The 27,602-nt window shown below is 42.0% G+C and overlaps 1 protein-coding gene and 1 non-coding gene across 2 annotated transcripts in view; both read right to left on the bottom strand.

The window, feature by feature from the left end:
* LOC126412250 (protein PTOV1 homolog) overlaps nt 1–27,166 on the bottom strand; it is a 350,177-nt gene extending 323,011 nt beyond the window's left edge. Inside the window, exon 1 of the mRNA XM_050081748.1 lies at nt 27,114–27,166. The gene's annotated coding sequence lies outside the window, so the exon portion shown is untranslated. The remainder of the gene's footprint in view (nt 1–27,113) is intronic.
* Nucleotides 8,088–8,162, bottom strand: Trnas-cga (transfer RNA serine (anticodon CGA)). The gene has a single exon. It is a non-coding gene; the product is annotated as a tRNA-Ser (tRNA).
* Nucleotides 27,167–27,602: the final 436 nt, after the last annotated feature.

Here is a 27,602-nt window from a genome sequence, read left to right as displayed (position 1 = left end):
TCTTCATTGGCTGACTGTGATTTGTGACGTCAGATGCGCAGAACGAACCTAAACTCGGCCGCCGTCGTTAATGACGTGCACTATAGCAGCATTTTCGTCCAAGGCGCTGGGCGAGTTCATTCGTTTGTTTGGAAGGGAGGCCAACAGTGTTTGCCACATTTCAGTTGATTGGCGATGCAGAATCGAGGAGCACAAAAAAAAATGGTTCAAATGGCTCTGAGCACTATGGGACTTAACATCTTAGGTCATCAGTCCCCTAGAACTTAGAACTAGTTAAACCTAACTAACCTAAGGACATCACACACATCCATGCCCGAGGCAGGATTCGAACCTGCGACCGTAGCAGTCGCGCGGTTCCGGACTGCGCGCCTAGAACCGCGAGACCACCGCGGCCGGCCGAGGAGCACAAACCGCAAACTTCCACAAACGATTTTACAGAAACTATTCAGTAAAAAAATTTCGTTTCAGCCTTACTTGTAGCTTTATATGTCAGTTTAATGTTGATGTGTCCATCATTTCGTTAATGGTTATAGTTATTGTGATATTTACATGGAAGTAATGGACTGCGTGAAGTGAAGTACTGCACCGAGAAATACGGGTCGCTATGATTTTGCGTTTGGTGCATATTACATAATATATTACTGCGAATCAAATTTAGTTAACATAAGGGATTTTTCGTAAGACTTGGGTGTATATGTCACGAATCTCAAGAAGAGTGTTCTAATGTAGCACACTCATTTGGGATCGCGCCACACTAGCGATAAAGTTCAAATGGCTCTGAGCACTATGGGACTTAACTTCTGAGGTCATCAATCCCCTAGAACTTCGAACTACTTAAACTTAACTAACATAAGGACAGCATACACATCCATGCCCGAGGCAGGATTCGAACCTGCGACTGTAGCGGTCGCGCGGTTCCAGACTGTAGCGCCTAGAACGGCTCGGGCACTCCGGCCGGCACTAGCTATAGCAGGGTGAAATATCTACAACATTCCTCATGGCTTGAGATATCCAAATGATGTGTTGGCAATTGACAGCACACAAAGAGAAGAGTATTTTCCCTTATGGTAATTATGCAAAAATTCATTACCTACAGTCTTATTCCACCAACTACTGACTTTTTCGATGAAAGAATGCGATTTTTAGGGGTCATCGGTACCTGGCGAAACGGGAAATGCTATGAGCTTTGGAGCAACATAATGCAAGACATTAACGCTTTTTTTGTACCAAGGATATGCTTCTTCATAAGCTCCTGAGCTTACTTTTCCTCAGTTCCTCACTTAATAACAAACGACTGTTTTTGAATTCTATCGCAGTTGCGATTGCACAGTGTGTTCGTCAGGTGGCACTGTGTAAACTCCGCCGTGTTTTGGAAAAAGAAGCAAATTTTAATATGGCAATAAGAGAAATGTGTAGGTTTTACTCAAAATTCGTCACTCATGATGCTTTTCTGAAAGTTACAAATGATTAACAAGCTAAGCGAAAATAAAATGCAACATTTTCAGATAAATTATTTTTAGATGCTAACCAAAGCAGAAGAGACGGATCTTTTTGTATGGTCACCGTGCAAGTGTTGGCACGAAGGGGCTCCACTTAGTATTTACAGCGACACTTCCCCTCCAGCACTCGGCATTTCCCCTACAGCGTCTGCCCATAACCCCCACTACTCCTCTCTCCCCATGTGTTCCCTCCTGACTGCACATCTACAGGCGCAGACTCTAGTGATGGTAACAACTGAGTAAAAACAATCGATTCAGTCATTTGTTGGAAAACAATCGATTGATTCAGTTGCAGTTTTACGTATTGGTTGAATTATTCATTCATTCTTTCAATGAAACCAGTCTATGGGAGCAATTGTAGGAGAACAATCGATTCAGTCAAATCTAGTTTTGGCATTGGCATGGAGATGGAAGAAATTATATGATTGGATAAAATGTTATCCTCGTGATTAATTCGATGGGTAAACAGCATCTGCAAAGACGGGTCATACTCTGAAACTGTGTTATTTAAATAAATTCAAAGGAAATAAGAAAATTAACGAATGATGACAAACATTTCTTGCAAAAAAAAAAAACTTCTGGAAAGTGACAGTGCCGGCCGCGGTGGTCTAGCGGTTCTAGGCGCTCAGTCCGCAACCGCGCGACCGCTACGGTCGCAGGTTCGAATCCTGCCTCGGGCATGGATGTGTGTGATGTCCTTAGGTTAGTTAGGTTTAAGTAGTTCTAAGTTCTAGGGGACTAATGACCTCAGATGTTAAGTCCCACAGTGCTCAGTGCCATTTGAACCAAAGTGACAGTAAAGGCTTATAAAGCAAGTGATGAAGTCACTGAACAATTTTAAAAAATATGCTGCAGATGGTGAGCTCCGCCTTAACGTCGCAAGCAAGACTAGCAGTCTTTACCATTTCTGCTAGCCTCCCGAAACCAGAGAGAATCAAATGGTTCAAATGGCTCTGAGCACTATGCGACTCAACTGCTGAGGTCATCAGTCGCCTAGAACTTAGAACTAATTAAACCTAACTAACCTAAGGACAGCACACAACACCCAGCCATCACGAGGCAGAGAAAATCCCTGACCCCGCCGGGAATCGAACCCGGGAACACGGGCGTGGGAAGCGAGAACGCTACCGCACGACCACGAGATGCGGGCCCAGAGAGAATCCCCTCCGATCCAAAGCGACATACATCGAGTAGAACAGAAGTGATATCTGGCATTCCGCAAGGTAGTGTCATAGGCCCTCTGCTGTTCCTGATTTACATAAATGATCTAGGTGATAACCTGCGCAGCCCCCTTACATTGTTTGCAGATGATGCTGTAATTTACCGTCTACTAAAATCATCAGACGATCAATTCCAATTACAAAATGATATAGAGAGAATTTCTGTATGCTGTAAAAAGTGTCAATTGGCACTAAACAAAGAAAAGTGGGAGGTCATCCCCATGGGTACCAAAAGAAATTCGATAAATTTTGGGTATGCGATAAATCGCACAAATCTAAGGGCTGCCAATTGGGGAAGGCGAAACAAAGACTGCACTTTGTTGGCAGGACACTTAGAAGATGCGACAAACCCAGTAGAGAGACAGCCTACACTACACTTGTCCGTCCTCTGCTGGAGTATTGCTGTGCGGTGTGGGATCTTTACCAGGTAGGACTGACGGAGGACATCGAAAAAGTGCAAAGAAGGGCAGGTCGTTTCGTGTTATCGAGCAATAGGGGTGAGAGTGTCACTGATATGATACGCGAGTTGGGGTAGCAGTCACTGAAACAAAGGTGGTTTTCTTTGCAGTGAGATCTATTTACGAAATTTCAATCATCAACTTTCTCTTCCGAATGCGAAAATATTTTGTTGACACCCACCTACGAAAGGAGAAATGATCATCATAATAAAATAAGAGAAATCAGAGCTCGAACGGAAAGATTTAGGTGTTCCTGTTTCCTACACGCCATTCGAGAGTGGAATGGTAGAGAAGTAGTATGGAAATGGTTCGATGAACCCTCTGCCAGGCACTTATGTGTGAATTGTAGATAACGATATAGATGTATATTTTACATACTTTCTGTTCACATCTTCTCAAAATTTTCTAAAAGAGAGTTATCGATGATGGGCACAAACCAGCACGAAGAAAGAGACAGAGCTTCAAAAATTTAAATAAAAAAGTATTTATTTATTTATTTAAACATAGATTTATAATGTAGCGCTAGTTATTAACCTTTAAAACACAAACAAAGATTCATTTTTAAGTGGATAAGCACATAAATTTTGAAAATACTTCATTTTCAGCAATACACTTTTTATCCAGTACAGTATGCCATTTGTGTCTAAAAATGTTGGCAGCCCTATCCATGGTTCATGTCTAACCGAAAAGGCGGAATAACTGCGTAAGTGATGTCACTTAAACCCAGGGACTGAATGAAAAGACTCATATAACTGTCTGTAGGCTTTCCCGGCGTAAACTGCTGATGAAGGTTTCTCCGGTCTCCAGCCGGGTGGTAGCGCTGATATCTCGCGACGTTTCGGGAAGAGTCATACTACACTTCGCCAGAAGATGGGTAGTATGACGCCAGCCTGTGTGGCCGAGCGGTTCTAGGCGCTTCAGTCTGGAACCGCGTGACCGCTACGGCAGCAGGTTTGAATCCTGCCTCAGGCATGGATGTGTGTGATGTCCTTAGGTTAGTTAGGTTTAAGTAGTTCTAAGTTCTAGGGGAATGATGATCTCAGATGTTAAGTCCCATAGTACTCAGAGCCATTTGAACCATTTGATCATTTGATGGGTAGTATGACACTTCGGGAAACGTCGCGAGATGTCAAAGCTACCACCCGGCTGGAGACCCGAGAAACCTTCATCACCATATAACTGTCGTAACCGTCAGACACCTCTGTCAAATCATTGTCTTAGATGGAATTAAAACACTCAAACTGTAAACTGAATGAAAACATTAGTGTAGCTGACGTGGCCGCAGAGATTACTTTTATTCGATCGTTTCATTCGGCTGAAAAAAACAATCAACTGGCCAAGGGGTTGTTAATCAGATACTGCAGTTGCCGCGCCACTTAGCCCACTAGCCCTGTGGTGGAAGAGGCCATATTTACTTATCTCACGGCCGAGTTCACCGTCAGTAAAAATTAAGCCCGTGTTAGAACGCAGGGTGGTTATAATCACACTTTCGTTACTTGAGCCAGAGTAGATGAAAAACTATTTACCGTATGGTTACCCAATTTAATAGGAATCATGTTCAGACTCTGCGCTGCAGCATTTGCGTTACCAGTAGTGACAGAATCATGAGTTCCTGTTAGGCGCCGGTGCTGGCACTCTCTGTGAAATCTTCCCCAAATGAATAGCTGAGGTCTACTTTGATTATTACACCACATGCTACACGTGGTCAACTTGGTTTACACAAAGAGCGCAACTCCACAATAATTTTGATAAATAAAATAAATTACATCGAAACGCAATTTACAAAAGAAAAACCTTACTATTAACCTGAAGGCTCAAACTATTGTATAAGCACGTGGTACTGGTCTCACAAAGTACACCCCACGTTGGTTGAACATAAAGAAAAGTTGCTATATTGGAAATTATTGTCAAGACGAGATGTTATAATCTCACACACATTCGCATTTAAGATTGATGATCTTAGTTAGAGTTACAGATCCTCAACACGTGGTTCCACTTTACTCACAAAGTAGTGACAAAGCAACTACTGGAAGATATTCTGAACTTCACACTCGAATTACACTGCGTTGCAATTTAAGATAACATAAGATATTTTAGATCTAAACCTGAAATAAAGGTGATTAAATTTTCAGTTAGGCTGAACTTTAAGAAATCCATTGTCCTACGGACTTAGCAGAGGCGCGCTTAGCTAGAGATCTTACCACTTCCGACGCTCGCCGCGGACTGACTGGCCTGGGCCCCTACCGAGGGTGCTTCACAGATACAAACGGAAGCGACCAGAGAGGCAGCTTCCTATACCAACATGACAAGAGACGGACAGGACCATACTAAGAATAGAAACCTCTTTGCTTTTATAAAGCATAGCTACCTGTTCCGACGTTGGTCCTACTGTTCTCTAGCAGACAGGCTTGTCTGCTACCATCAAGCATGCAACTAGAAATACATTTGCTCATTCATCCTTTCACACAGAAGGGAAGGGTGATGACAGTATCTTATCATATACAGTATATAAAAGAAAGCGGATGTAGGTTCCGTATGAGACTGTGCTACATGAATTACATATAAACTGTGTTTTAAAGTGTAGTAGTGTGACAGATCGTTCTTGTTTATGTGTAAAAGTAACGCATTCTACTGCTCAGTCTCTTCCCAGATAGAGTCAGAAACACCACAGTAAATTTAGAAGTGGAATTTATGCCGTAAATGACAACAGGTTTAAGAAATTAACATGAAAGGAACCCAACAGAGACCTTTCACAACAATACTGCGACAAATTTAACGGAGTGTACTTATGGGCTCATCGGTGGCTTTCGCACTGTACCTGTGGAGGGGTTACTGGTAATCCTCGGGATATGTCCAATGGATATAGTGGTGCGTTACAGGGCAGCGCTGTAATTGTTGGGACGTGAGCAATATGATCGTATGAACGATATCACGGCAACGCATGTTACTGATAAAGGACATTTACGAGCCTGGAAGATAGATGAATGGCAGTCTGACTGGGACCCTAGGACCACTGCAAGGCGTGTCTACAGCATATTCCCAAACATCTGGAACAGTCCCAAACTGCGCGACATCGCCCCCTGCTCGAGATATGATGCACCTATTACGAGGTCACGGTCCATAGCCCAAACGTCTGCTCTGTAGTAACACAGCAATCTGTTGAATGTGGAGAAGAAAGTTCCGCTGATCATGTCGTTCTCAGATGACCCGTTTTTCAGACAGGGAGAGATGGCAGACAATTAGACAGCGTGCTACAAACAATTGTAAGTGACCAAAACTTGTGGTGTAAAGTCAGTATGATAGCACATCGGGTACTTTTAGTCTATAAGATCAAATGGTTGCTCTGAATATCAAAATAGTCTCAACAGGTCACAAGAAACGTTTCCTCAGTTATAACAGATAGGCGCATATAAATTTAATTACGAGAAACTTCAAACATATAAGAAAAATAGAAAACTAAAATAAAAAGAAAGAATGCTGTGTCCACCCAGACGGGTATCCGTGAACTCGAGGGTTGCCGAGGTACGCATATACCGGTGTGGGCGATGTATAATAGTGTAGCAACACTAGGTTAAGAACTAAGTATAGTTGTAGTTAGTCAGCAAACGTCGAGTTCTTCCGAGCCTGCCAGTAACATATCTAGTAATGTAAGATGGAAATTATTCACTTGGAACTTGAGTTAATTCCCTTTATTTGATGTTATCTTTTTGAACGGTTTCTTATTTTTCAAGTATTCTGTTTTATTTCTACGTTAATATTACCCATGGTTGCTTTTAACATGATTTAATACTACACATATAATGTAAAACATCGTATGTCACCATGAGTAACGAATATGTACGAACTGTTTAGAATTTCAAGATAATAGGTCTAAAATTCGGAGCAATAAATTGAATTGAATTGGTCCCCTTTCTGTACCGGAGTAAAGAACATGATTCCCGAGTTAGAATTAACTGCCGATACGGCAATTGCTCCTGAGAGAGGCCGGCGGCCAATTTCGTCACAAATTGTTTAAGAAGTTACTGTTACCATGGCTGAGAACGCTGTCCGCAATGTGCGATCTTCAAACAGTGTCACGACAGCTGAACATTCCATGATACACCGTTCGAGAAGTGTTGCAAACAAATTGTGATATGGTATCTCCAATGCGGTTGTGGCTGGCGAGGATGGAATGGTCGTCACATTGAGCAATTTTTATAACCTGGAAATGAACATGGTATGCAATTAAAAAATGTCCTCACGTATGGAAATTAAAATGTGTTTCTTTCAATGGCTTATTCGTTATTTCTCTTCCGCATGTCGTTACAAACGTTTCCATAAAGTTTATTGTCGCATGATCTCTTGTTTTCATGGGGACGTTCTCAAGTAGCGAAAGTTTAATTATAATCCCCCGGTTCCCAGAGTTGACCGGGGCGCTTTGGTTTGAAGCCGAGTGGAGGGTGTCAACCAGAAGATTCGTCGACTCTGTGACGGTCTTAGCTGCAGATTTCTCGATCTGCGTTATCGGTTGGGGATTTGTAGGACTCTCCTTGGTAGGTCAGCGGTGCAGTACACAAAGGAAGCAGCTGCTCGGATAGCAGAATTCTTGAGGAGTGCGAACGAGGGTATTTCAGGCTAGGCGGCAGTTTGAGGTACTCTGATGAGCACTCGCCAGTCGATATGCAAGTAGGAAAGTCAGATCGCTTTCAGAGTCAAGATACTTCGAGTGTCAGTATTTTATCAGTTAATTGTCTAAGTATTTGTAACAAACTTCCCGAATACACTCCCCTCCAGGAAAATTCATGCTCCAGTTATTCTTGGGACCGATAGCTGGCTGAACTCCGAAATGGAAAGCTCTGAGATCCAGAATGAGATTTTCACTCTGCAGCGGAGTGTGCGCTGATATGAAACTTCCTGGCAGATTAAAACTGTGTGTCGGACCGAGACTCGAAATCGGGACCTTTGCCTTTCGAGGGCAACTGCTCTACCAACTGAGCTACCCAAGCACGACTCACGCCCCGTCCTCACAGCTTTACTTCTGCCAGTACCTCGTCTCCTACCTTCCAGACTTAACAGAAGATCTCCTGCGAACCTTGCAGAACTGCCAGGAAGTTTCTTATCAGCGCACACTCCGCTGCAGAGTGAAAATCTCATTCTGGAAACATCCCCCAGGCGGTGGCTTAGCCATGTTTCTGCAATATCCTTTCTTTCAGGAGCGCTAGTTCTGCAAAGTTCGCAGGAGAGCTTCTCTAAAGTTTGGAAGGTAGGAGACGAGGTACTGGCAGAAGTAAAGCTGTGAGGACGGGGCGTGAGTCGTGCTTGGGTAGCTCAGTTGGTAGAGCACTTGCCCGCGAAAGGCAAAGGTCCCAAGTTCGAATCTCAGTCCGGCACACAGTTTTAATCTGCCAGGAAGCTCTGAGATATTTAGCGAGTCATGGAACGCATATCAGAAAGATAGATTAGAGACCATAGGTGGGGGGAGTGTTCATTGTAGTTGACAAAATTACTGTCTCTATTGACGCCGAAGTTGAATGTGACAGTGAAGCTACCTGGTCCATACTGTTATACTAACAGAGCTAGGTGAAACCAAGTTAATTGTAGGAAATTTTTACCGGTCATTCGATTGTGCTGTGACAGCCCTAGGGTCATTCAAAGAAAGTCTACCGTCAGTAGTGCGTAAATACCCCGATTACACAATAGTAGTTGAAGGCGACTTTAACCTATCGAATATAGACTGGTATGTCTATGGATTAATTGTGTAGGGTATAGGCAGACCAACGTGCGATGTGCTTTTGGCCACGTTTTCTGAGAACTGTCTTGAGTAGCCAGTTTGGCAGCCCACACACAAAGGAAATATATTAGACCCTGTAGCTACAAATAGGCCGGACCCCGTCGACAACGTCATACAGAAACGGGAATTAGCGATTTTGATGTCATTAGAGCAACTACGGTTACGAAAGTTAATAATTCAGGTAAGAAGGCTAGGAGAGATTTTCTGCTAGAAAGAACAGGTAATCAGTTATTAGCATTTCACTTAGACAGTGAACTGGCATCACTTAGTTGCAGTAAGATAGACGTAGAGGAATTATCGGCAAAGTTTAAGCAAATTGTAAAACGTGGTCGTGAGAATTATGTACCTAGTAAGTGGATTAAAGACGGAAAAGACCCACCATGGTTTAATAACGAGATTCAGAAAATACTGAGGAAGCAGAAGCTGTTGCACTCTCAGTTCAAAAGAGAATGCACAAATGAAGACGAGCAAAGGTGTAGTAGAGATTCTCGTGTCTACGATCCACACGTGAAGCATACAACTGCTACCGCCGTCATACCTCAGCAAACATCTGACAGAGGACCTGAGAAAATTCTGGTCCTATGTAAAATTGCTACGTGGGTCTAGGGCTTCCGTCCAGTCACTTGTTGACCAGTCTGGTGTCGCATTTGAAATAGCAAAACAAAAACCGAAGCCGGCCGGTGTGGCCGTGCGGTTAAAGGCGCTTCAGTCTGGAACCGCGTGACCGCTACGGTCGCAGGTTCGAATCCTGCCTCGGGCATGGATGGGTGTGATGTCCTTAGGTTAGTTAGGTTTAAGTAGTTCTAAGTTCTAGGGGACTGATGACCACAGCAGTTAAGTCCCGTAGTGCTCAGAGCCATTTGAACCATTTGAACCAAAAACCGAACTTTTAAATGTCACGTTCAATAAGTCGTTCACGCAGGACAATCGAACAAACATGCCTTCGTTTGACAGTCGAATGGACGACACGTAATAAGTATCCCTGGCGTAGAGAAACAGCTCAAATAGTTTAAAACAAGTAAGTACCAGGTCCGAATGGAATCCCAATTCGGGTTTTCAAAGAGTATTCTACGGCATGGGTTCCCAGCAAAATTTTCTCGAGGCCCCCCTCATCGAGCATGATTGGTACCTAGCCATATCACAGTATCAAGTACCTAAAAAAGCCAAATTAAGAGTCTTTTTATACGTTTCCTATTTTTGGTACTTAGAAAAAACATTTACATATTCATTATTGAAAAAATATTGAGCTTAAAACTATCAATTTAGCCATCATTGTTCTTGTTAAATTTTTGACTGTTGCTCAAAATCTTTGTCTTCAAATCTGGGTGTTTAGTATAACAAACTCCTTAAAAAAATAAATTGAGTATGAACTGAAAATGACAGGAAAAAATTAAAACTGAGTGTATTGGTCTTTCAAGTGTACTACACTTTAGATTGTATTGAGTAGACATGTGTGAAAAATAAGAAAACACTGATTTCATATAAGGTATTATTTATTTGAAAAAATACAGTTACAACAGAGTACTCCATCAGTATACTGTTAGTTTTAATTTCAGTTCTTAATGAGGTGAGTTCAATCTGACCTTTGAGTCCATTATTTATGAAATATTAGGTTCAAAACTTGAAACTTTCACTCTGAAATCTTACCGCATGTCGAGCCGATTCCTATATTTGTTTCTCATGAAACACATGGAAGAAAATGCTTGCTCACACAGATATGTTGTTGCAAATGGAAGGATCTTTTTCATTGTCTTATCTCCAAATTTCTTGTAGTCCTTGCGTGCCGATGCCCAGAGATCTGTAATTTTGTCACCGATGAAAATGTTTATCATCGTACCACAGCTGGACAGATCCAGAAGTTGATTTTGCTCTTCTTCAGTGAGGCCTTGGATTTTGTCTATTTCCTCACAGCTGAAGGGATTTAGAATCCATCTGTCGTGAGGTTCAGGGAAATATTCTCTAAAAGTGGTGGCTAGGCTGCGTAGATGCTCGGCTACATTGATCTTGATCTGGTCAGGCAAACTCTCCTCTCGTGACTCCAAGAATTGTTTTAAAGTAGAAAAGTTAGTTAGTGACTCGTTTTCTATCCTTGACGCCCAGATCTAACACTTTTTGACCATAGCATTAATCTTATGGCCTCAACTTTGAGCATGTCTACATTTTTTCCTTGTAAACTCAAGTTTGACACACTCAAGTGTTCAAACACATCAGTTAAGTACGCAACTGAGCAAAGCCAAGAGAATTTAGTGAGAAAATACGCGTACTTTGTGTCAAGAAGGATGACACGAACCTCGTCTCTAAGTTCAAAAAATCTTGACAAGATCCTACCTCGAGAAAGCCATCGTACTTCCGTATGAATAAGAAGTTGCTCATGCTCACTGCCGATCTCTTTACACTCTAGGAAGACTCTAGACGCAGAAGTTAGCGTTCGCTGAGGCTCTGCTCATTCAAGAAGGGGCCAAAACAAAAAATCTGTTATCATACGAAATATATTTAGTATATCTTTTATTCTAATAGCATCGTGCGGACCCCTGGGGGTCCGCGGACCACCTGTTGGGAACCACTGCTCTACGGCATTGGCCCCTTACCTAGCCTGCATTTATCGCTAATCTCTCGCCCAGCGTTAATTCGTCCCAAGCGACTGGATATAAGCGCAGGTGACTCCTGTGTATAAGAAGGGCAAAAGAACCATCATCATCATTTAAGACTGATTATGCCTTTCAGCGTTCAGTCTGGAGCATAGCCCCCTTATAAAATTCCTCCATGATCCCCCATTCAGTGCTAACATTGGTGCCTCTTCTGATGTTAAACCTATTACTTCAAAATCATTTTAAACGAATCCAGGTACCTTCTCCTTGGTCTGCCCCGACTCCTCCTACCCTCTACTGCTGAACCCATGAGTCTCTTGGGTAACCTTGCTTCTCCCATCCGTGTAACAAGACCCCACCATCTAAGCCTGTTCGCCCTGACTGCTACATCTATAGAGTTCATTCCCAGTTTTTCTTTGATTTCCTCATTGTGGACACCCTCCTGCCATTGTTCCCATCTACTAGTACCTGCAATCATCCTAGCTACTTTCATATCCGTAACCTCAACCTTGTTGATAAGGTGACCTGAATCCACCCAGCTTTCACTCCCATACAACAAAGTTGGTCGAAAGATTGAACGGTGCACAGATAACTTAGTCTTGGTACTGACTTCCTTCTTGCAGAAGAGAGTAGATCGTAGCTGAGCGCTCACTGCATTAGCTTTGCTACACCTCGCTTCCAGTTCTTTCACTATGTTGCCATCCTGTGAGAATATGCATCCTAAGTACTTGAAACCGTCTACCTGTTCTAACTTTGTTCCTCCTATTTGGCACTCAATCTTCCCACTGACATTACTTTCGTTTTGGAGATGATAATCTTCATACCATAGTCCTTACATTTCTGATCTAGCTCTGAAATATTACTTTGCAAACTTTCAATCGAATCTGCCATCACAACTAAGTCATCCGCATATGCGAGACTGCTTATTTTGTGTTCACCTATCTTAATCTCACCCAGCCAGTCTATTGTTTTCAACATATGATCCATAAATAATATGAACAACAGTGGAGACAGGTTGCAGCCTAGTTTTACTCCTGAAACTGAAAAGAACGGATCCGCAAAATTACAGACCAATATCCCTAACTTCTGTTTGCTCCGCAATCCTTGAACACATTCTCAGTTCGAATATAATAAACTTTCTTGAGACTGATAAGCAATTCTCCACGAATAAGCATGTCTTAGAAAGCATCGCTCTTGCGAAACTCAGCTTGCACTTTTCTCACACGATGTACTGCGAACTACGGATGAGGACCAACAGGCAGATTCCATATTTCGAGACTTCCGGAATGCGTTTGAAATGGTGTCCCATTCCAGGCTGTTAAAGAAGGTACCAGCATATGGAATATTCACAGATAAATGAGCGGCTCGAAGTATTTATAAGTTGTTGTTGTTGTTGTGGTCTTCAGTCCTGAGACTGGTTTGATGCAGCTCTCCATGCTACTCTATCCTGTGCAAGCTTCTTCATCTCCCAGTACCTACTGCAACCCACATCCTTCTGAATCTGCTTAGTGTATTCATCTCTTGGTCTCCCTCTACGATTTTTACCCTCCACGCTGCCCTCCAATATTAAATTGGTGATCCCTTGATGCCTCAGAAAATGTCCTACCAACCGATCCCTTCTTCTTGTCAGGTTGTGCCACAAACTCCTCTTCTCCCCAATCCTATTCAATACTTCCTCATTAGTTATGTGATCTACCCATCTAATCTTCAGCACTCTTCTCTAGCACCACATTTCGAAAGCTTCTATTCTCTTCTTGTCTAAACTATTTATCGTCCGTGTTTCACTTCCATACATGGCTACACGCCATACAAATACTTTCAGAAATGACTTCCTGGCTCTTAAATCTATACTCGATGTTAACAAATTTCTCTTCTTCAGAAATGCTTTCCTTGCCATTGCCAGTCTACATTTTATACCTTCTCTACTTCGACCATCATCAGTTATTTTGCTCCCCAAATAGCCAAACTCCTTTACTACTTTAAGTGTCTCATTTCCTAATCTAATTCCCTCAGCATCACCCGACTTAATTCGAATACATTCCAATATCCTCGTTTTGCTTTTGTTGATGTTCATCTTATATCCTCCTTTCAAGACCCTATCCATTCCGTTCAATTGCTCTTCCAAGTCCTTTGCTGTCTCTGACAGAATTACAATGTCATCGGCGAACCTCAAAGTTATTATTTCTTCTCCATGGATTTTAATACCTACTCCGAATTTTTCTTTTGTTTCCTTCACTGCTTGCTCAATATACAGATTGAATAACATCGGGGAGAGGCTACAACCCTGTCTCACTCCCTTCCCAACCACTGCTTCCCTTTCATGCCCCTCCACTCTTATAACTGCCATCTGGTTTCTGTACAAATTGTAAATAGCCTTTCGCTCCCTGTATTTTACCCCTGGCACCTTCAGAATTTGAAAGAGAGTATTCCAGTTAACATTGTCAAAAGCTTTCTCTAAGTCTACAAATGCTAGAAACGTAGGTTTGCCCTTCCTTAATCTAGCTTCTAAGATACGTCGTAGGGTCAGTATTGCCTCACGTGTTCCAACATTTCTACGGAATACAAACTGATCTTCCCCGAGGTCGGCTTCTACTAGTTTTTCCATTCGTCTGTAAAGAATTCGCGTTAGTATTTTGCAGCTGTGACTTATTAAACTGATAGTTCGGTAATTTTCACATCTGTCAACACCTGATTTCTTTGAGATTGGAATTATTATATTCTTCTTGAAGTCTGAGGGTATTTCGCCTGTTTCACACATTTTGCTCACCAGATGGTAGAGTTGTGTCAGGACTGGCTCTCCCAAGGCCGTCAGTAGTTCCAATGGAATGTTGTCTACTCCCGGGGCCTTGTTTCGACTCAGGTGTTTCAGTTCTCTGTCAAACTCTTCGCGCAGTATCGTATCTCCCATTTCATCTTCATCTACATCCTCTTCCATTTCGATAATATTATCTTCAAGTACATCGCCCTTGTATAGACCCTCTATATACTCCTTCCACCTTTCTGCTTTCCCTTCTTTGCTTAGAACTGGTTTTCCATCTACAGAATCCAATATGTTAGCCTCGACGGCGAGTGTTCGTTAGAGACAAGGGAGTCGTCAGGGCTGTGACAGGGAAGTGTGACAGGACCGCTGTTATATATACATAAATAATTTGGCGGTCAGGGAGAGCAGCAATCTGTGATTGTTTGCTGATGATGCTACGGTGTACAGTCTAGTGTCAAAGTGACTGTAGGAGGATACAAGAGGACTTAAACAAAATTTCTAGTTGGTGGGAAGAATGGCAGCTAGCTCTAAAGGTAGAAAAATGTTAGCTAATGCGAATGAGTAGGAAAAACAAACCCGTAACGTTCGGATACAGCATTAGTAGTCCTGCTTGACACAGTCACGTCTAAATATCTGGTCGTAACGTGGAAAAGCGATATGACATGGAAGAAACATGTGAGGATTGTGGTAGAGAAGTGATGGTCGACTTCGGTTTATTGAGAGAATTCTAGAAAAGTGTGGTTCATTTGTAAAGGAGACCGCATATAGGACGCTAGTGCGACCTATTCTTGAGTCCTGTTCGAGTACTTTGGATCCGTACCAGGTCGTATTAAAGAAAGACATCGAAGCAATTCGCACGCGGGCTGCTAGATTCGTTACTGGTAGGTTCGAACAACACGCAAGTGGTACAAAGATGCTTCGGGACCTCGAATGGGAATCACTGGAGGGAACGCGACATTCTTCTCGAGGAACACTAGGGAGAAAATTTAAGAGATCCAGCATTTGAAGCTGGCTGCAGATCGATTCTACTGCCTCCAACGTACATTGCTCGTAAGGACCACGAAGATAAGATACGAGAAATTAGAGATCATACGGATGGTCTGTTTGCGAGTGGAACAGAAAAGGAAATGACTAGTAGTGGTACTGGGTACCCTCCGCCACGCACCGTATGATGGAATGCGGAGTACCTATGTAGATTTGGATGTAGATGAAGATGTAGATGTATTACTGTCTTCACGAGTATTATACACTACTGGCCATTAAAATTGCTACACCACGAAGATGACGAGCTACAGACGCGAAATATAACCGACAGGATGAAGGTGCTGTGATATGCAAATGATTAGCTTTTCAGAGCATTCACACAAGGTTGGCGCCGGTGGCGACATATACAACGTGCTGACACGAGGAAAGTTTCCAACCGATTTCTCATACACAAACAGAAGCTGACCGGCGTTGCCTGGTGAAACGTTGTTGTGATGCCTCGTGTAAGGAATAAAAATGCGTACCATCACGTTTCCGGCTTTGATTAAGGTCGGGTTGCAGCCTAACGCGATTGCGGTTTATCGTATCGCGACATTGCTGCTCGCGTTGGTCGGGATCCAATGACTGTTAGCAGAATATGGAATCTGTGGGTTCAGGAGGGTAATACGGAACGCCGTGCTGGATCCCAACGGCCTTGTATCACTAGCAGTCGAAATGACAGGCATCTTATCCTCATGGCTTTAACGGATCGTGCAGGCACGTCTCGATCCCTGAGTCAACAGATGGGGACCTTTGCAAGAAAACAACCATCTGAACGAACAGTTCGACGACGTTTGCAGCAGCATGGACTATCAGCTCGGAGACCATGGCTGTGGTTACCCTTGACGCTGCATCACAGACAGGAGCGCCTGCGATGGTGTACTCAACGACGAACCTGGGTGCACGAATGGCAAAACGTCATTTTTTCGGACGAATCCAGGTTCTGTTTACAGCATCATGATGGTCGCATCCGTGTTTGCCGACATCGCGGTGAACGCACATTGGAAGCGTGTATTCGTCATCGCCATACTGGTGTATCACCCGGCGTGATGGTATGGGGTGCCATGGGTTACACGTCTCGGTCACCTCTTGTTCGTATTGACGGCACTTTGAACAGTGGACGCTACATTTCAGATGTGTTACGACCCGTGGCTTTACCCTTCATTCAATCCCTGCGAAACCCTACATTTCAGCAGGATAATGTACGACCGCATGTTGCAGGTCCTGTACGGGCCTTTCTGGATACAGAAAATGTTCGACCGCTGCCCTGGCCGTCACATTCTCCAGATCTCTCGCCAATTGCAAACGTCTGGTCAACGGTGGCCGAGCAACTGGCTCGTCACAATACGTCAGTCACTGCTCTTGATGAACTGTGGTATCGTGTTGAACCTGCATGGGCAGCTGTACCTGTACACGCCATCCAAGCTCTGTTTGACTCAATGCCCAGGCGTATCAAGGCCGTTATTACGGCCAGAGGTGGTTGTTCTGGGTACTGATTTCTCAGGATCTATGCACCCAAATTGCGTGAAAACGTAATCACATGTCAGTTCTAGTATAATATATTTGTCCAATGAATACCTGTTTATCATCTGCATATCTTCTTGGTGTAGCAATTTTAATGGCCAGTAGTGTGGTTTGTTACTAAGCAGGTAAAACTATACTCTAAAGAAACTCTTACAGTCAATTACCTTTTTCCCTTCGGCTGTTAGTTGTTAGATGCATACTATTATAAAATACGGCTGAGAAAAGGGGGCCACACGAATATTTGATTGGCCTCTGTTTGTAGAATGTGCCTTAGGTGTTAAGGTAAGATGTGCAGCAAAATAACAAACAATTTTACTTGTTCTGGTCACTGAACCCAGTGAACGAACATGTGTACGATAGCAAGTCAAATGATCGTGCACACTGTTGAACTTCATTTTGTTAGAAAAATGAGTGGTTAATCGTTTCAGACAAACAACTTGGCTGCAAAGTTTGCACAGGAGTAGAAAGTATCAGCGTAGAAAGAAATAAACTAGACATGAACATTGCCTTGGGCTACTGTACTGTATCATCTTCATGAGATTCAAGAAAAGACGAGATGGTTTCTCTGCGGAAAAAATATTTAAACGCAAAGGAAGATCCGCACATCAAGCTTCTATCCAAATACTACTTGGTGCAAAGAATCAATCTTCCAGTGATTTTGGGATGGCTCAAATGGCTCTGAGCTCTATGGGACTTAACTTCTGAGGTCATCAGTTGCCTAGAACTTAGAACTACTTAAACCTAACTAACCTAAGGACATCACTCACACCCATGCCCGAGGCAGGGTTCGAACCTGCGACCGTAGCGGTTGCGCGGTTCCAGACTGAAGCGCGTAGAACCGCTCGGCCACAGCGGCCGGCTGATTTTGGGACCGCAATTGATTTACAAGAACTTAAAGGTGGTGACGTGAGCCGCATTTTACATTCTGGGAATTCGTGTATTAGTATTATTACTCATCACACGGCACTATACGTGAAAGAAACAGCGAGTTTCATTACTGTAAGCTCTCAAAGCAGTAGAGAAGCTGAACAACAGAGGAATTACACTGTAAACTGGAACAAAAAGCAGACGTATTTAGCCCAGCAGATTTATTGATTGTCTAAAACAGAGAATGGAGAATCGTCTTCTGCAGACAGAGGATATTGCTATCTCTGGACGTGTGGAAGTGTTGGACTTATCGACTTGGTCTTAATATCGTGGAATAACATTTGGTGAAACCTTATGTCGTCGTTTTGGCTTTCCGGAGAGATGGATACTTAGAGTACTTCGCGGTTATCTGATGGAAAAGATAATGCCAGCATGCCTTCTGCCTCTTCTCAATGCAGTGACGTGGGTTTTTGCAAATGAATCTCATTATCACACTTACAACAGATCCATTCCAGCTTTCTACCGTCAGCAATCTGACGTTCATTAAACTGTTTGGCCCTCTATTGCAGTTGTTTCCACCTACGGATGGTGCACACTTTTGCTTTAGTGCTACTGTTACCAGGAGTAAAGTAAGAAGGCGTGAAGACTACAGAGGTCATGAACTGATGTCAGTCTGGAAACTGTTATAATACTAGGCAGTGTTAGTTACAATGTAGTTAAACTAGCTGTTACTCGCTTCTTCGCTCCCGTTCCAGTAGTTTTGTTACGGTGAGTGATGGCGAGTAAGCAAACTAGTAATTTTACGATATGTTTATGTTTATAGACAGGTACGCTTACAAATGTATGCAGTCCGGTACGTAGGTACATAATGAATGTGTTTCTGTTACTTTACTCTGTGTGGAGTCTGAGAACGTGCACTTTATTTACTAATTATATAAGATGTATCCAAAAGAATCATCCGATTTGGCACGTCTGTATTTCTGGGACTAATAAACATGTACAATGACTTTTGTTTTTTGATGAACGGGAAACTCAAAAAGCTTTTTTTCATACCTCTTCATAGGTGTTCAGTATGCCCCATTGAGATGCACGGCGTATGTCAGTGTAGTATTCAAATTGTCCCACACTGCAGCGAGCATGTCTTGACTTACAGCTTCCACAGCTGCTGTTATGTGATGTCTCAGTTCATTCATTGCTGTTGGTAACGGAGGCACATAAACAGAACCTTTTATAAACACCCACGAGAAATAATCAAATACAGTCAGGTCCAATGACCTTCGAGAACAGTAATGTAGGGCCAAATTATTTGATCCAGAGCGACCGAGCCATCGTCCAGTAATCCTTTGATTTAAAAACTCCCGGTGCCCCATCCTTTTTGGCAAATGAAGTCGTTCGAATCAGTCCTCAACTGTGGGAAAAGAAAGTTCTCAATCATATCGAGATGTGTGCTTCCTGCAAAAGTGTTCTCGGCAACAAAATATGGACCATACGTCTTTTCCCGTGAAACTGCAAAAAACACATTAAATTTTGGAGAGTCACTCTCATATTGTGCAGTCTTGTGGTTGTTCTGTACACCGTATTCTCACATTTATGAAGGTTCGCTTTTCCATTAAAATGGAATGTTGCCTCGTCACTAAACACTGAGCATGGAAGAAAACTGTCATCCTCCATCTTGCCAAGAATGAAATTACACAACTCCACACGTTGTTGTGTGTCACCTTCACGAAGAACTTGTTGAAGCTGAATTTTGTACGGTTTCATGTGTAAACGTCGACGCAACACACGCCAGACGGACATCGGGGACATGTTCAGCTGTCGAGCTGCACGGCGAACGGATTTCTGAGAACTCCTTGTGAAACTACGGCGGATGCGTTCGACATGTGTGTCAGACACTCGGGGACGGCCGGGTGATTTGCCTTTACACAAAAAAGGCTATTTCTCAGAATTGTTCATGACATCGTCTAATGCTCTGTGCTGCAGGAGGATCCGCACCATTCCTAGTACGAAAGTCACGCTGAATAGTTATTACTGACCCGCACTGCGCAAAACCTCGAACGCAAAACGCTTTCTACTGTCCCGACATCATTTTTACTAGAACTGAAGTGATCGCACACTTGCTGCTGCTACCTAGTGGGAACCATGTAAAACTCAAGAGTTTGCTCTTTCAACAGTATGTTGTTCAAGTACATATCTCAAATAACATAATAGCTATGATTTTTTAAAATACGACGATTCTTTTTGATACACTCCGTATTTAAAAAAAATGTCTCGATTCATTACATTCGTGCAGCAGTAGAGCTTTAGGGATTTGAGATTTTACCACTGGAGCAACACATACCAACCATTTCTCTCTTACATTTTAATGTACGAGTATTATGGTACCTACATTTTTCAAAAATGATTCAAATGGCTCTAAGAACTATGGGACTTAACATCTGAGGTCATCAGTTCCCTAGACTTAAAACTAATTAAACCTAACTAACCTAAGGACGTCACGCACATCTATGCCCGAGGCAGGATTCGAACCTGCGACCGTAGCAGCAGCGCGCCTCCAGACTGAGGCGCCTAGAGCCGCTCGGCCACCACGGCCGGCTCAGAATTGTTCATTTATTACAGCCCCGCGCTGCGCAAAACCTCGAACGCAAAACGCTTTCTATTGCCCCGACACAATTTTTTACTAGACCTGAAGCGATCGCACACTGCTGCTGCTACCTAGTGGGAACTATGTAAAACTCAAAGAGTTTGGTCTTTCCAACAGTATGTTGTTCACGCACATATCACAAATAACATAAAAGCTATGATCTTTTTAAATCAGTTGATTCTTTTTGATACACCTTGTATTTATAAAATGTCCCGATTCATTACATTCGTGCAGCAGTAGAGCTTTAGGGATTTCTCTGGCTTACCTAGTACCGGATTTGAGATTTTGCCACTGGAGCAACACATACCAACCATTTCTCCCCTACATTTTAATATATTATGATGCCTACATTTTTTATCCATCCCCCTATAACAATTAATTTATGATTAACATAGTTGATAGATCATAATCAAACGCAGCCTCACCAAACGCCTCTCACGATCCGTACGTAAAGTTAAGACTCTCTGTTTGTCGTACAGCCATTAAATGACGCCATCGCTCTGAGTCTTGAAACGTCTTGGAAACTGTTAAGAGACCCGTGACGCTCAGCGACTGAAATGCGACGGGCTTAAGTCTCTTCTAATGTCACTATAGCTCTTTTTAAATGTGGTTCTCGGGCTTACCGCCCGATTTTATTGTTTATCTCCACCAGAACTTTCCAGCTATGGCAGGTGGTGTAGGAAATCAATATCGTGAAGCATGCACACAGTAACATTGGATTTGCAGTTTCACGGAATAATCTATAGACTCTATAAATCGCCGACAATCGCGCTAGCGTCGTCAGCATTCCACACACATACACCACTTTCAAAAATGTTAACTATACTCAAAAAGATATAACTTTCTAAAGTAGCCTGTGGTCTTGGTCAGGGTTTAGGCTATCTCCATACCAAATGTTACTGGAACTGGTTCAGCGGTAGAGTCGCGAAACCGTAACAGTGAGTTACTTTCGCAATTAATAATATTGGTATTATCACGGAAGTATGGATTTAACACGCTGAGAGCTGAATAAGCATTATAATGATTACGTTGAATCATATTACGTAGAACACAGCAACCAATAAAAGCATTTTCACAAATATGATAAGTTTCAAATGTGAAAGAGTAAACAGCTTTTTCAAAGAGTAAATATGTTTCATTAATTTGCTTAATATTCTTCAAATAAATAAATATCTTATACTACACACTTTGTAAAGTAGCCTGCCTTCTTCATCAGGATTCAAGATATCTCACTGGAAATTTCATGCACATCGGCTCAGCAGTATTGTAGTGGAAACGTAACAGACGGAGATACTTTCTCATTTATAATATTAATATGGGAGTATGGATTGCCATGGATTAAACACATTGATGATTGTAAAAGCATTGCATTATAGCTTTTTCCTACGGCTGCGCTCGAGTATCAGCAAAATGAAATGAAATGTGCGTATGGCTTTATTGGCCGGAAGACTGTTGGTACGTTCGAGAGCTTGGTGCAAGTCTTTTGACTGCACTTCACTGACTTGCACGTCGATGATAAAATAATAATGATGGCAATGCATACATCCAGAGGCGAGTGGGAAAAAAAAGCGGGTGGGAACTGTTCGCGTAAATTTGAACGCAACAATGAAATTCTAAGCGACGCTTGATGATCAATGGCAAAAATGTGACAGGCTTGTGCGTGGTATTATGGAAGTGTGGATGAAACACGTAGAGCAGTGATTCCTAACTTGGCGGTAATTACCCCCTGAGGGGTAAAATGTAATAATTCTGAGGGGTAAAAACAAAAGGGTGCAATTGTGTTTCTGTCACGAAACTAAATCATTTTTAAAACATTAGTATACTATAATCATCCCGTAAGATTGCACTGCTGATAACGTAAGTTATCACTAATTACATCTTTTCAAATACTAGCATCAACTCATGAGAGTGTTGTGGAGGTTACAACTTCGTAAACGAAAGTATGACGATCTTCGTCACGTAGTCCAACAACCACATACATACTTGGTACCATGCATCTAAAACTGTTAAATTGAGCACTTGCATCAAATATGTTTAAATGTGTCGTGAAATGTTTTCTCCGAATGATAGGTAGTTCCCACAACAGAACAGAAGTTGCTTCATTATTTAATTCGCAACATTAACAAACTAATTCACAACACAACAGTAACTGCACAATGGCTACTACTCTGCTGTAGGGCCGACACTTTATAGTTCTTATTATTACTATTATTATTATTATTATTATTAGCCGGTAGTAGTGGCAGTGATCAGACGCAAAGCGTTGGCAGCCTGAAGTCTTCCTGTTTCTGCCAGTTCAGAAGCAAGAAGTCCAGCAGTCAAGTGATTCCAGGGTGTTTCAAAATGAGTATATGGGTTTTAAGGCTTTGTATCATTTATTATACTCAACTTACCAATATAAATAATACATCAAATGAAAGAGCAACTCAAGTAGTTTTTCTTAGAAGAGTTCAATCCGAGCACCATTCGTCATCCATCTAATCGATAGGTGAGTTCTTCTGAAACCTTGACAAGCGTGTCTGGAGTATTTCTAAAGTCGGGAAGATCAGCAGGTAGCGGAGACACACTTGATCCCCTTATGAACCCGCAAAAGTAAAAATCACGTGGCTTGAGACCGTGTGTGAACATGGAGGTCACACAAAACAAGCTGTGTCATCCGACTTCTTGCGGCCAGTCCAGCGCTCAGGCACAATCACGCACTGAGTTATGCCAGTGAGGCAGCGCACCATCTTGCTGCCAAATCAAGTTCTGTGATTCAGCTTCTCCCAACTGAGGAAAGAGCCATAGTTCTGGCGCTTCAAGATAAGAAACATCAGTTTCAGTTGCTTCACTGAAAATTAAAGACCCATAAACTTTCAGCCAGAGTATGGCATAAAAAACATTCAGTTTTAGGGAGTCTCTGCAACCGCGTCGTCTCAAGGGGATTTGCTGATCCCCCAGAGGCACACATTATTTTTGGTCAGATTTCCACTAAGCTGAAGTGTCGATTCATCACTGAGGACCCAGAAAATCTTCATCCTTTCGCAACAAAGGGTGTTGTAACGGGACATCCTCCTCTAGCATTACCTTTTCCTCAATAGTAGTTGTCGATAGCAGTATTATTTTTCGAATTTTGGACATTTCAGTATTATCTCAGTTGCTTTTCTGAACACTTTAATATAATTTTATACACAGTATGTTATATTTCAAACTAAATTTATTAAAAGGAATTACTGAATAAAATATTTTAGTCTCGATGTTATAATCGATAATTACTAGTTCTGAATGTACATTTGAAATTACGAATTATTGGTACACTTTAAATTTCTGTTATTAAGTACGAAATACTGTACTGGTTACTATGTTTATTTCTGGATTCATTTCTGAAATAATAATCGAAAGTAATAATGTAACAGAAACTAGTAGAAATTCATTTGGTAAGAAAAATTGTAAACCCTTCAAAATTTGGTTATTTCCTCAGAGTGTGAGGGTCGTAAGCACGCCTCTGATGTGATCGGACGTATTTTTGTATTTTGTGCGAACAATGTAATTTCGGCTTTCTTAATGTGAAAAATCAAAAGACAGTGTGATATACTAAAATGTGCGAAAATATATTAACATAAAAACAAAAATTCTGGAACAACAATCTTCAAGTTTATGTAGATCAATCCAACCGTGATGATCTAAAATATGACATTTTCATCTTTAAGAATCAGAGCCCCAGACAAGAAGGAGCCAACTCTATATAAAAAGCTAAGTAAACTAGAAAGTTTATCGTAATCTTTGCTCCTCTCAAATCTTCATAAAACACTAATGTGGACCCTATATGGAATTAGGAAGGAGGGGGGAGATTACAGTGTCCAGCCTCACTACGGACAGTTAGCTTTCTTTTCTGAGAAGTAGCTTTAGGTAACACTTGCAAAGGTCTGAGAATTGCTTCATACCACCATGAAATTTTTTTTTAGGTAAGCCTTATCATTAACTCGTGTTTTAAGAAAACAACAAAAACTAAATATCATCTACCTCTAATCATTTTAAAAAAGAAATTGTTCAATAAATTCTTTTTCGTTATAAACTTTAGTTAGGTGCTGATGGTGATTGGGGTACAAGTTAATATCTGATTGTACTCAGGGGTAATGGTCTCAGAAATGTTGGAATCCCCTGTGTAAGCATTGTATTAATTAGCTGGATCGTATAATGTAGGATATAGCAAACAATAACAGCATTTTCATAAATGTGATAAAGTTCAAAAGGAAGAGAGTGAACAGCTTTTTCAAAGAATAATTATTTTCCATATTTCGCTTCGTATTCTTCAAATAAGTAATTATGTTGTACTACACACTTTCTAAAGTAGCCTACATTCTTCCTCAGCATTCAAGCTATCTCCATACCAGATTTTAACAAAATCGGTTCAGCGGTTTATTCGTGAAAGTGTAACAGAGTTACTTCCGCATTTATAGTATTAGTATGGATTTATAATATTAGGTATTTTTTTAGTAGGAAAAGAGCACTGAATGCATCTATACTCACTACAGCTATGTCATGAAATTGCCATTCGGCGAATAATTTGGAACAATATTTCATACAGCTTCTTATCACAAATGTCATGTAATACATTTTCCTTTCGCTTATTTCTACGGTACATTTTGTGAACAGCTTTTTTATACCTTTATGCACCTCACTTTTATCTAGGTTTCGTCAACACACACTAATAAAAGAAGGATAAAATTACTACACTTTCTAAGAGTTATTTTGGTACCACACTATTGCTGTTCTGCGTAACTGACATTACATAGGACTAAACTGAAACTAAACTAAACTCCTCTTGAACAGGCCATGAAGGCCCAAAAGTACCGACCGGCCGCCGTGTCATCCTCAGCCCACAGGCGTCAATGGATGCGGATATGGAGGGGCATGTGGTCAGAACACCACACTCCCGGCCGTATGTCAGTTTCCGAGATCTCTATATGTAAACGCTGCTAAGATATGAAACTGGCGAATACTGCCGAAAACTTAATGAGGCAGTGGATGTATTTCTACTTGAAATTATGTACATCCACTTTTACGAACTTCAACATCTAAGGACAAGAATTACTGTAAGAATAATTTAGTGCATAACACAACATGAGAGCAAAGACTGACACTGTCCTAGGTCTGGTTTCATAGCACAATACATGTTATGGTTGCTCTCTCCACCTAGCTCAGACTTCATTCTTACTCAGTAAAGAGCAATGAGCACCACAAAACCAACAGATATGTATAAGAATTCTTTTACCAGTATTCACCAGCTTCACATCTTAGCAGTGACTACATATAGAGATCATCTAAGGCTGTGGTAGGTAACAGCAAAAAATTAAAATTATTCTTTACAATGCCTGTCCCTTCAGACAGGTGTGCATGTCAGAAGGAACAGAGATTGCTAAATAAAGCCTACCCGAGCAAAACAGTGATGATAACGTTGAACACGACTCTCATTCTCCCTATTACGGGAACCCTAACGTTGCGAGTATTTGGGACAGTGGACAGTGTGGCATATTGACGTAATTATGGAGGGTCGAATCAGTCTGGGAAGCGTGCTCGGCTAGCCGAGTGATTAAAGTGACCGCTCGCGACAAGCGGGAAATCTGGGTTCGAGTCCCATTCGGGCGTAAATTTTCATTATCACCAGTAGGTAGCATCTCTCTACTTAATTCAGCTGATGTCAAAGAACTCGCAATCAGTTATAATTGCGTAATATTTCGTACAGCTGTGGATCGTCAGCAATGTCTTTCATGCACCTCTGCAGGAACAGACATTTTGTAATTAGTGCTACAAGCCTAGGCGGGCAAAACGACAATAATAATAAGAACGTGGTAGCATGGAGAGCTGCATCAAACCAGTCTCAGGACTGAAGACCACAACAACAACAACAACAACAACAACAACGTTGAGCACACATTTTCATTCTCTCTTTGCGGGAATCCAACTAATATTGCGAGCATTGGGGGATGTAGACTGTGTGGCATATGCAGGTTAGCATCGCTCCAGGGAACACGTACGGATAGTTAAAATGGTTAAGACGACCATCGATCGGGAAATCCGATTTCGAGGCCTGGTCCAGCACAAATTTTTATGTATCACCAACAGGTATTTTTCTACCTAATACAGTTGATGTTAAAGAATTCGCCATCAGCGAATAAATTTCGTAAAAATGAAATGACCATGATCGAAGTAAAACAAAGATAATGGTCTCTATGTTCGTAGAACAGAAATCTTCCGTTTATAACAGTAGCCCCCTTCATCAAGGAATTGAAATGTTGCTAGCACATATAAAACGATGTACTTGTTCTAATTACTTTTGGGGAGTATTTTATAGCTATTACATAAGTGCAAACCTAGGATCATCATGTCCAATGTTAAGAAAGTAGTTTGTTTGGGAACTGTAAATAAACACAGATTGTAGAAAACACGTTTATATACCAGCGTTACATTTCCCGATTTTAACTAGAAGTTACACAACAGCGATGTCCTGTCGACAGATTTTCGAAGCGTAAGTTTATTTAACCATGGCGTTTTCTTAACGTGCAAGATGTAATACGAAACACGGCATTTTAATTTTAGAACGGTCGAATCCAGCATCGCGTGAAAGGAAATTAAGGGTTGACAACGAGAGCCACAGGTGACCAAACAACGAGATTCAACGCAGAAGTGGAAAGAGAAGCGTTAGAGCAGCGCGAACACCAAGCGCGTTCATAAATCACTATAGCTACGCATGCAGAGTAATGACAGTTTTCTGGCACTTACAAGTAGCTCTCTGCAGCAACTTAAACGAACCTAATACGGGCAGAAGATCACCGTATCCGCGACGCGACAGACGAAACACTCACTCTTCGCTACGCCGCCGTTTCAGAGCTCCAGTCCCGAATCTCACCGAAGCGAACCGAACAGCTGCGAGTCGCGCAGTCTGGCAGCGCCGGCAGCTGGGGTTTATCGATCACTTGAGAGGCCGAAAGCACACGGGGAGACGTTTCCATGGATTTCGGCTCTTTCCGCTAACGTTCGGCCTGGAGCTCCGGGACAGATTCTGTCGATAATGCTGGGGCACGAAATATTTACGGAACGTCAACTGCGCGGTAAATAGACGCACTGCTATGGCGCACGGGGTGGGTGTGGCTGTCCACTAGAGGTGTACAAATTCCCCTTGCAGCCTGCTTGCCCCTAGCTCCTCTGCAACCATTCATGCAGGTCAGCCTGCCGCAACGTAAACACAAGAGTGCGCGTGTACTGAGGCAT

Source organism: Schistocerca serialis, chromosome 7, assembly GCF_023864345.2.
Source record: "Schistocerca serialis cubense isolate TAMUIC-IGC-003099 chromosome 7, iqSchSeri2.2, whole genome shotgun sequence".
Lineage (NCBI taxonomy): Eukaryota > Metazoa > Arthropoda > Insecta > Orthoptera > Acrididae > Schistocerca > Schistocerca serialis.
The sequence above is the reverse complement of the archived record's forward strand: the minus strand, read 5'-3'. Positions and strand labels throughout refer to the sequence as shown.